The 10,940-nt window shown below is 37.0% G+C and overlaps 1 non-coding gene across 1 annotated transcript; it reads left to right on the top strand.

The window, feature by feature from the left end:
* The first annotated feature begins 9,397 nt into the window (after positions 1-9,397).
* Positions 9,398-9,504, top strand: LOC141675774 (small nucleolar RNA R71). The gene has a single exon (XR_012556409.1). It is a non-coding gene; the product is annotated as a small nucleolar RNA R71 (small nucleolar RNA).
* The last annotated feature ends 1,436 nt before the right edge of the window (positions 9,505-10,940 follow it).

The following is a 10,940-nucleotide window of genomic DNA, read 5'->3' as shown; positions in this document are numbered from 1 at the left end:
ATTGAGTCTTCTTTGCTGCTCGACCGTAGGCTTGCTACCTTCCTCTAGCAGAATTTTATGCATGTAGTTAGAAGGGCTGATTCCCTTGATATCTACTATAGTCCATCCAATTGCCGATTTGAACTATCTCAGAATCCTCAAAAGCTTTTCCTCATCACTACCTGAATGGTCAGATACAATAATAACAGGCAGAGTATATGCATCACCTAAAAATGCATACCTCAAATGCTCAGGTAAAGGCTTAAGCTCATGAGTGGGAGCTTCCTCAATAGATGGCTTGAGGCATTTAGGAGTTTTGTTCAATTCCTGTAAGGCATATGTCATAGCCTTTTTGTATATTCGAGGATTTAACTCAACTCAAATAAGAATGTAATAAGTAAATAGTGGATCTACCGTCAAAGAGATCTCACCAAGTAACATATGTCAGAGGATTCAGAAACAAGGTTCATCTACAGACTTGAGGAGTTAATTCACTGGAAGAAGCCTAAGAAATTGTTCAAGCCTCAATGATACAAATCAAGATTGTGGATTTAATCAAGTGACAGAGATCTCGTCAGGGTATCATTAATTACAAGGATTTAATCTGAAGAAAATCAATTATCAAAGTCAAGACATGAAGAAACGTCACGGAAGTTAGTCACTTATGAACCAGACAGTACATCGAGTGTCAACATTGAAGTGGTGGAATTGATTCATAATTCTCAGTGATTTTCAGAAGATTTTCAGAAGAATGGTTGCTGCTCACGATTAGTATTAATTCTCTATTAATTAATTAAGTCATATAATTTAATTAAGAAAATAAATTATATCTGCAAAGATTAATTTATTTATTAATTGAATTAATTGATTAATTAATTTAGAATTAATATTAAGAATTTTCAGAAGTTTAATTGAATTAAAAACAGTCTTAAATAAACAAGACAATTGAAAATGAACTAGCATGACAATCTGGATTGTCATACCGATTGTCATGCCAAGTCATGTCAATAGTCATACCGAAAGTTCTACTGGGAAGGAGATTGTCTTGCTAGTTCAACTGATTGTCATACCGAAAGTCATTGTAGTTCAATCAGATTGTCTTGCTAGTACAATCAATAGTCCTACCGATTGTCTTGATGAGCTCAGGATTGTCTTGTCAGTTCAATGAGAGTCTGTTGATTGATTTAAAAAGAACAGAAGCAGTATACATTCATTATCATCCAATACACAGAACACAAGTCAACAAACAAGAACACAGCAGCCGCAGCAAATATTCCATTTTCATCAGCTGAATTCAAGGTCACAATTTCTAGTTTGTAAAGTTAAATCCAAACCACTAGAAATCTTTATCTTGTTCTTGTGTAACTATCTATAGGATTAAAATCCCTAGAACTTAATCTCAAATTGCGTTTAGCATTTGAATCTTTTTATTGCAAAAATAGAAAAAGTTCATGTCGAATTTATACTAGATTTGTGATAGTTAATTTGAGATTAATTCCTTGTAATCGTTAAACTTGTTGTAACACCTTTCAAGTTTAATAATATTCTTATTTAACTTGAATTTTGTTTCACATTTTTATTCCGCATTTAATTCGATTATTCGGTAGTGTTTGTATTCAACCCCCCTTCTTCAAATTCATTGGGACCTAACAATTGGTATCAGAGCCTTCTGATTAACGAACAAATCAAGATCCTAGACTTTTGTGATTTTTCTAACTCCTTGAATTTTTATTTATTCAAAAATTCATAATGACTTCACAAAAAGTTGGAACCGTTAAAATTCCACTATTTGATAAAGAAAATTATATCATGTGGAAGAAGAAGATGCTCTTGTTTTTACAAGTGGCAAATCCCAAATATCTGAACTTGGTAAAGAAGGGTCTAAAAACTCCGATGGTCATTGAACCAGAGGTGATATTAGATGATATTGTGATTACCAAAGCTAGAACCTATCCAAAAGAGCCTGAAGATTTTACTCCTGCTGAAAAGGAAGAAGCCTCCTTGGATGCCAGCCTTTAATTAATATTAATTGATTCCCTTGATCCCTTGATGAAAAGACATGTGATGAACTGTAAAAATTCCAAACACATGTGGGAAACTATTGAGGTGATTAATTAAGGCACATAGGAAGTTAGGGAGAACAAGTTGGAGATCCTAACCTCTGAGTATGAACATTTTAAATCCAATCCAGGAGAAGGAATTACTGAAGTGTTTGAGAGGTACAATGCGTTGATCAACAACCTCAACATAAATGGAAAATATTATTCAATCAGGGAGGTCAACAAAAAGTTCCTTTTAACATTGCCAACTCATCTTGAACATAGAATCACTGCCATTAGAGAAGCTAGAGATCTGAGTGAGATCTCTTTGGATAGACTCTATGGTGTGTTAAAAACCTATGAGTTGGAGCAGATTCAGCAGAAGGAAGTCTACGGGAAAGATAGAATGGTCAACACATCTACTGCTCTTGTAGATGATGGTCAACAACAACAACAATCTCAACAGTCGGAAAGAATGGTACATTATTCCAAGGCTGAGGAAAATGTATTAGTAGAAGAATATGATCCTCCTACTACAAATCAATCCAGTGATGATTTTTATTCCTTGGAAGAGCTGGAGCAATTAGAAGATGAGTCAATGGCCCAAATTGTCAAGATATTCTCCAATGTCAGATTCAAGAGAAATCCCAAGTTCAAGTATAAGTCCAACTACAACAAATTCCAGAAAGATGGATCTTCATCCTCTAACACCAGCAGTGGTGGATACAAAATAGGGATGGTTGATCGGAGCACCATTAGATGCTATAACTGCAATGAGTTGGGACACTTTGCCACAGAATGTTGGAAGCCAAAGCAAGTAAGGAAGAACTCTTATGATTCAAATCAGAAGAGTAACTCTGAAAGGGCTTATCTGGCAAAGGGAAGAAGCTGGGATGATACTGATAGTGAAGATGAAGAAGAAGGGAATCTTGCTCTTATGGCTATTGAGGGAAAAGCTTCATCGTCAAGAAAAGAGGTAAAATATACTGATGCTGAATTAGTTTATCATCTAGGAGGTAACTTAGATTGTGCTCGTCGTGATAATGAACTGTTAAGTTTACAGATCAAAGACCTTGAGAAAGAGGTCAATGAATTAAGACTTGTGCACATTAATCAAGACAAGTTAAAAGAAGAAGTATCTTTTCTAGAGAATTGAGTTGACTGTTATAGAAAAATCGAAACTATTCTCAAAGACAAGATCACCAGTCTTGAGACTAAGGTTAGAGCCTACTTTAATTCTTGTTTGAAGGCTAAAGAGTTCTACAGTAAGCAAGCTGTTAATCAAACATTTGGAATAGGTTATGATTACAATGTTGCTATTGGAGAATTAGGCATAAACTCCCCTCCTCATGTCTGTGCTAAAGGGAGGGAAGTACCATATGTGCTTAAGGGTGTTGATGAACCCCTCTATAAATCATCAATTACTGAACCATTTGATACGACCTCTTCTGTTATTCAAGAAGAAATACGTGCTGAAGATCATGCTAATGAGAAGGTTGTTTCCAAGTCAAGTGTGTCGAAAGTTCCAGTCAAAGTTATGAAAGCAACTGAGACTAACTCAGACATACATGAGTTGGATAATAAAAATTCCATGTCTACCATGCATAAATTCCCTGCTGTTAATCACTCTCATAAAGCATGTGGTGTTGCTAATTGTATGTCTTGTGCTATTAATATGATGTATGCTTATTTTAATGGTAAGCATGTTTCTAATGATAAGACTACTCCTCGTCAGCATGTGAATAACAAGAATCATGATAGGTCTAAGACTGCTAGTCCTTCTAAGGCTAGAAAGGAGACATTTGTGCCTAACCCTAAACAGAAATTTGTTAAGGCTGTTTATAAGGTCAAATGTTCAGTCATTGAAAAAGTTGAGACTATTAAAGTTAAAAATGTTATTTTTCCTGACAAAGGACAATTCTACAAGTATGCCGGGCCCAACCAAGTTTGGGTTCCGAAGAACGTCTAATCCATTTGTAGTGCAGGGCATTAAACAGGTGGAACCGGTAGTGTGGATTCTTGATAGTGGATCATCAAGACATATGACCGGAGATAGAGCCCTGCTATCAAATGTGGATTGAGAAAGCTGGCCCCCTCGTTACCTTTGGAGATAACAGCAAAGGTTTATCTGAGGGATATGGCTGCTTGCAAGCTGGGAATGTTATCATTGAAAATTTGTATATTGTGCTAGGTTATTATTGGGAAGCAGTATCAAACATATAGCACCAGTGACGAGACTTGAGAATATTACGACATATCACGCACCTGATGCACATTACACTTGGAATTGGACTCTAGTAAGATGTGTACAAGTGTACTCCTAGTTGGTGAGTCAAAAGAGGAAGTCAGTGCACCAAAGTTCATGGACTTTCCAGCTGCAGGTGTATTGGACTATGCAATCTCTTCTTCACAATCTCACTTCAGGTTGGTATGAACTAGTGTACTACACAAGCAATCGTCAAGAACATGGTATGTCACTCTAAGAAAATAAAACTTCTTTCTACATTAGTGATTTCTTATTTCATGTAAAATCCTTTGAAATCACTATTGTACATCATTTCTCTCAAAAGATTAAATGTATAATTTTCATTCATTATATATCTTAAGTACATTTTATCTCTCTATTGCCATATGTTCTGTGATACAGGTTCAGTCTCCAATGACTTTCTTTCATTGACAGTCATGAGGTTGAAAACCCCCAACGTCTATCCCAGACTGTAAAGACAAACACAGAAACAGAACCAACTAACACTCTCTTACCACTAAATGTAGTATAAATGAGCGTGAGGGAGATAGTGCCTTAGTGCACCATATAAGGAAGGTTCTGTAGTCAACCCAGTAGCTCTGTCTCCTACATAGATGAGTAGTATTTAAACTGAGACAACTGCAAGCTCCCATACATCTTCTCAAAAAGATGTAATGGCTGAAAAGGCTCAAAAATAGTTACTAGATTCATTCTCTCAACAGGGTGTGTCTATTGAAATTTGCCTGTCGGCCAGGGTATCCGATGTAGTGTCACCACTTCAAACATAAACAATTCTTGATGCACCAGGAAAGGTTACACACACAAAGGATGAGTTGACAGAAACAAGAGTTTCGACCGTTTTAAGGTCAGATTCGATTGTTCAAGGTTCGTTAATGGACCAATTGCCTTTACAGGTGTTAGGAGAGGATACTGATCCAAAAGCCATATGTCAGTGGTCAGTGTCTACCTCCCCAGGCTTAAATCCCCTGGATGCATCTACGGATAGTGGATCTGACATAGGCACAGATCGGCAAATTGTTGACAATGATTCAGATATTACCTGATGAGTCACAAGGAAATGTCTTCACAGACATTAGAATGGAACTTTGATCTTTATGCAAAATTCGTTGGATCATTGTTTACCTTCCCAGAATTCAAATCTGGAACCCTAAATGGGAAACTAGCAACTTGTAGATTATGACTCAGATTCATCTGATGAGTCTAACGAGGATGGGGATTTGCGAACTCCCATTGCACCATCTGTGACCTCCTTAAGGATGGCTAAGGTGATTTTCCTTGCAGGTACAGCTGAATGTTGGAGCTATGAGAGGAGTGATACACTTGTGAGAATGAGCGTAAACACGAGTGGAGAGAAAAGTGAAACACATGTGAGGTACACTAAAATAGAATCACACACTCACATTAAGGAAGAAAGAGAAACTACTTGTTATTTCTTTTCCAACCAAGTGGAATATGAGAATTCCTTCAAACGACGGCATACATTCCTTCTTTAAGGGGGAGATAAAAGCTTAAGTAATAGTTTGGAGGATTCCTCAACTAAGGGGGAGAAATAGCAGGGAGGAAGAAAAAGATGAAGCATATGTACACTACACCACACCATTGTTGTTTGTAACTACGGATCCTATTGTACGGGAGAGGTGGTAAACACAAGGTGATTTTCTAGTAAGGGAAGAAGCTGTTAGGGGAGTACCATTGGTTTTTATCTGCGGATCCTATTGTACGGGAGAGGTGGTAAACGAAGGTGATCTTCTTTAATCAGTCGATTCTCATAGGGGGAGAAGCAAGAGAGATATGGGCTTCTCAACATGAAATGTGGTTGTACAAATGAAGATGAAACTACTTGAAGATATGTTCAGTCTAGAGGAACATCTATTTGGAATCTGGAAAAGGTTAAATGTTATCCAGAACTTTTCTGCTATTTACTTTACATTTCTATTTATATCTTTTTCTTATTTGTTAGTTGAGTTATCCTCTAGGTATTTGTGTGTTATTTTCTAACAAACAAATAGGGGGAGATTGTAAGGCATATGTCATAGCCTATTTGTATATTCGAGGATTTAACTCAACTCAAATAAGAATGTAATAAGTAAATAGTGGATCTACCGTCAAAAAGATCTCACCAAGTAACATCTGTCAGAGGATTCAGAAACAAGGTTCATCTACAGACTTGAGGAGTTAATTCACTGGAAGAAGCTCAAGAAATTGATCAAGCCTCAGTGATGCAAATCAAGATTGTGGATTTAATCAAGTGACAGAGATCTCGCCAGGGTATCATTAATTACAAGGATTTAATCTGAAGAAAATCAATTATCAAAGTCAAGACATGAAGAAACGTCACAGAAGTTAGTCACTTATGAATCAGACAGTACATCGAGTGTCAACATTGAAGTGGTGGAATTGATTCATAATTCTCAGTCATTTTCAGAAGATTTTCAGAAGAATGGTTGTTGCTCAGGATTAGTATTAATTCTCTATTAATTAATTAAGTCATATAATTTAATTAAGAAAATAAATTATATCTGCAAAGATTAATTTATTTATTAATTGAATTAATTGATTAATTAATTCAGAATTAATATTAAGAATTTTCAGAAGTTTAATTTAATTAAAAACAGTCTTAAATTAGCAAGACAATTGAAAATGAACTAGCATGACAATCTGGATTATCATACCGATTGTCATGCCAAGTCATGTCAATAGTCATACCGAAAGTTCTACTGGGAAGGAGATTGTCTTGCTAGTTCAACTGATTGTCATACCGAAAGTCATTATAGTTCAATCAGATTGTCTTGCTAGTACAATCAATAGTCCTATTGAATGTCTTGATGAGCTCAGGATTGTCTTGCCAGTTCAATGAGAGTTTGTTGATTGATTTAAAAAGAACAGAAGCAGCATACATTCATTATCATCCAATACACAGAACACAAGTCAACAAACAAGAACACATCAGTCGCAGCAAATATTCCATTTTCATCAGCTGAATTCAAGATCACAATTTCTAGTTTGTAAAGTTAAATCCAAACCACTTGAAATCTTTATCTTGTTCTTGTGTAACTATCTAGCGGATCAAAATACCTAGAACTTAATCTCAAATTGTGTTTATCATTTGAATCTTTTTATTGCAAAAATAGAAAAAGTTCATGTCGAATTTATTCTAGATTTGTGATAATTAATTTGAGATTAATTCCTTGTAATCGATACAGTTGTTGTAACACCTTTCAAGTTTAATAATATTCTTATTTAACTTGAATTTTGTTTCATATTTTTATTCCGTATTTAATTCGATTATTCAGTAGTGTTTGTATTCAACCCCCTTCTACAAACTCATTGAGACCTAACAATTCTTCTATTCCAAGAGATTCAAAAGGCATATCTATCTTCCTCTTCCAGGGAGAAGCATTCAAGTACTGCAATTGTTCTTCCCCTTCATCATCTTCACTATCTGAATTCCCCAACAAGGCTTTTTCTAAGGCACCAGACCTTAGCAATTGATCAAGTTCCGATGTGACCACCGAATCGACGAACTCCACTTTTAAGAACTCCTCATTATCAGTTAGAAATTTCATAGCATTGAACACATTAAAAGTCACATCCTGATCCAGAACTCGCATTGTGAGCTCACCCTTCTGCACATCTATCAAGTTTCGGTCAGTCACCAAAAAAGGTCTTCCCAAGATTATGGGAATCTTCTTATCCTACTCGAAATCAAGAATTACGAAATTAGCAGGGAAGATGAGTTTATCAACCTTGACCAAGGCATCCTCCACAATACCTCGCAGATATGTAATATAACGGTCAACTAACTGCAAGGTCATATAAGTCAGTTTAGGATCAGGTTAGTACAACTGCTTGAAGATTGACAAAGGCATCTAATTGATGCTAGCTCCCAAGTCACATAAGCATCTGTCAAAAGACACTTTTCCAATAGTACACGGAATAATGAAGCTTCCTGGATCTTTAAGCTTCGGAGGCAACTTCTGTTGCAGCACATCACTGCATTCCTCTGTGAGAATGATTGTCTCTAAATCATCTAGCTTCACCTTCCAAGAGAGAATACCTTTCATAAACTTTGCATAACTAGGCATCTGCTCAAGAGCCTCAGTGAAAGGTATGTTGATATGAAGTTTCTTGAACACCTCCAGAAACTTCTCAAATTGCTTGTCCAGCTTTTTCTTCTGTAGCCGCTTGGGAAAAGGCGGTGGAGGATAGTTCTGCTTCTTCCCAGTATTAGCCTGAGGAGGAGTGTGCTCAACAGTAGTCTTCATTGGTTCCACTTCTACTTCCTGTTGCTCTACTTCTTTCTCAGCCTTAGATTCTTCAGTCAACACTTGAGTTTGTTCGGGATTCACAACCTTCCCAGACCTTAAAGTGATTGCTTTACCTGCTCCTTAGCTTCCCTCTTTCCTGGCACTTCAGTGTCAGTAGGTAGTGTACCAGGCTGACGATTTAGCAAGGCATTTGAAATTTTCCCAAATATATTTTCCAAGGTCTTGATAAAAACGGCTTGACTCTTGCACATAAGCTTCAACTCCTCTAATTCAGATTTTTTATTGGCTTGTTGTAGCTGGAGTTGTTGTCTTGGTGCATATTGCGATTGCTGAAAACCAGGGGGTTGTACTGCTTAGCTGGATATTACTGACAAGGCTATTGAACCACATTCCGAGTGTTGCTCCAACTGAAATTAGGATGATTGTGGTTGTTGGGATGATAGGTGGCTGTCACTGGTTGTTGCAATCACTGGAAGTTGCTCACAAATTGAGCTAATTCACTAGAAATTGCGCACTGATCAGTCTCATGGGCACCAGCGCAAAGCTCACATACGCTAGCGATTTGATTAACTCCATAATTAGTCAAAGTGTCCACCTTCATCGTCAAAGCCTTAAGTTGGGTAGCGATAGCAATTGCTGCATCCAACTCCAGAATTCCTGCGACTTTTCTGTGATTCAGCCTCTGGGAAGGAATTCGGTACTCATTAGCAGCCATCAGTTCAATAAGTTCATAAGCTTCATCGTAGATTTTATCCCACAAGGCTCCTCCTGATGCTACATCAAGCATGGATCTAGAAGTAGCACCCAATCCATTGTAGAAACAATTAATAATCATCCAATCAGGCACGCCATGGTGTGGGCACTTTCTTAGAATCTCCTTATATCGATCCCAAGCCTCACATAAAGATTCTCCAGTTTGCTGAGCAAACTGAGTAAGAGCATTCCTGATTGCAGCAGTCTTCGACATATGGAAGAATTTAGTGAGAAACTTTTGCGCAAGATCCTACCAAGTGGTGATAGACCCTGCTGGTAGAGAGTGTAACCAGCACTTAGCTTTGTCCCTTAGAGAGAATGGGAAGAGGCGTAACTTGATAGCATCTTCAGTCACATTATTAAACTTGAAGGTGTCGTAGATCTCGATGAAATCCCTGATGTGCATGTTGGGGTCTTCAGTAGGAGAACCCCCAAACTGAACTGAGTTCTGTATCATCTGAATCGTGCTTGACTTGATCTCAAAAGTATTAGCCCTGATGGCTGGTATGATGATGCTCGACTAAATGTCATTAATCTTAGGCTGAGAATAGTCCATCAAAGCCTTTGGATTTTCCGCTTGATCACCCATCTCTACTAAAGCTGGTTCTTCAACTTTCTCTTCTTCTTCTACCTTCTTTTCTTCCTCAAAAACTTCCTTACGAACCACCACAAGTTCTTCCTCGGCTTTATCCAGTGTTCTCTTACGAGTACGCGAACGCGCATACACTCTCGCTAGAAAACCTGAAATAAAATAAGGAATAAATAAGTGACAATGTCCGAGTCAATGAACTTTAATGAGCATTAATGGAAAGCACATAAACTATAAATTAACACTGCAGTCCCCAACATCCGCGCCAAAAACTTGTTAGTTGCTAAACACACGATAATATTACACAAAGGTATACGAGTTCACAAGTAGTATAGAATCTTTTCTAGTTCATTCCTACAGAGACTGTATTGGTTAACTAATTAATTCACGCACTTAAGCAACAATGTATGGTTATTATTCAATGCAAAGACGATAACAAATTGAGGTTGTTTATAACTAAGAATTACACTAACTATTATAACTACGAAATTAAGATTGACTGGATTAAGATATATGACAAACGTGGGATTCTAACTTCATTAAATACTTCATTCAATAGCCTTATTGTTCTTAACCTTAGCATGCAATGGTGATGAAAATAATCAGACAACACGAAACTGATAAATGCCAACTTTCGTTGCACGAGTACCATACTACCAGACATCCACAAAAGAGATAGAAGCTAAATATACACCAATTATATTGAGACCCTATATGACTATAGAATTTGACAACATAACGGTTTAAGCACAAGTTACCTATCTTGATTACACATGGCAAGTAAGATCGGTAAAATTACCTACGAATCATGCATAACAATACATGAACCTATGCTAGCATGGAAAGTTCTAAATCCTTAAATTCACTGTCGCTTCATTAAGAATTAACGCACTATCTTATAAGTTCGCGATGCTCATAAGATGAATACGCACAACCAATACTAGGATATCAATCAATCGCCACACACTAAGGTATCAAAATTCAATCACCACAAACTAAGGTCTTCTTACGGCTCTCCTTGCGCTCTGGTATGTCTCTCCCCTACA

The sequence above is a fragment of the Apium graveolens genome, chromosome 7, assembly GCF_009905375.1.
Source record: "Apium graveolens cultivar Ventura chromosome 7, ASM990537v1, whole genome shotgun sequence".
Classification (NCBI taxonomy): domain Eukaryota; kingdom Viridiplantae; phylum Streptophyta; class Magnoliopsida; order Apiales; family Apiaceae; genus Apium; species Apium graveolens.
The sequence above is the reverse complement of the archived record's forward strand: the minus strand, read 5'-3'. Positions and strand labels throughout refer to the sequence as shown.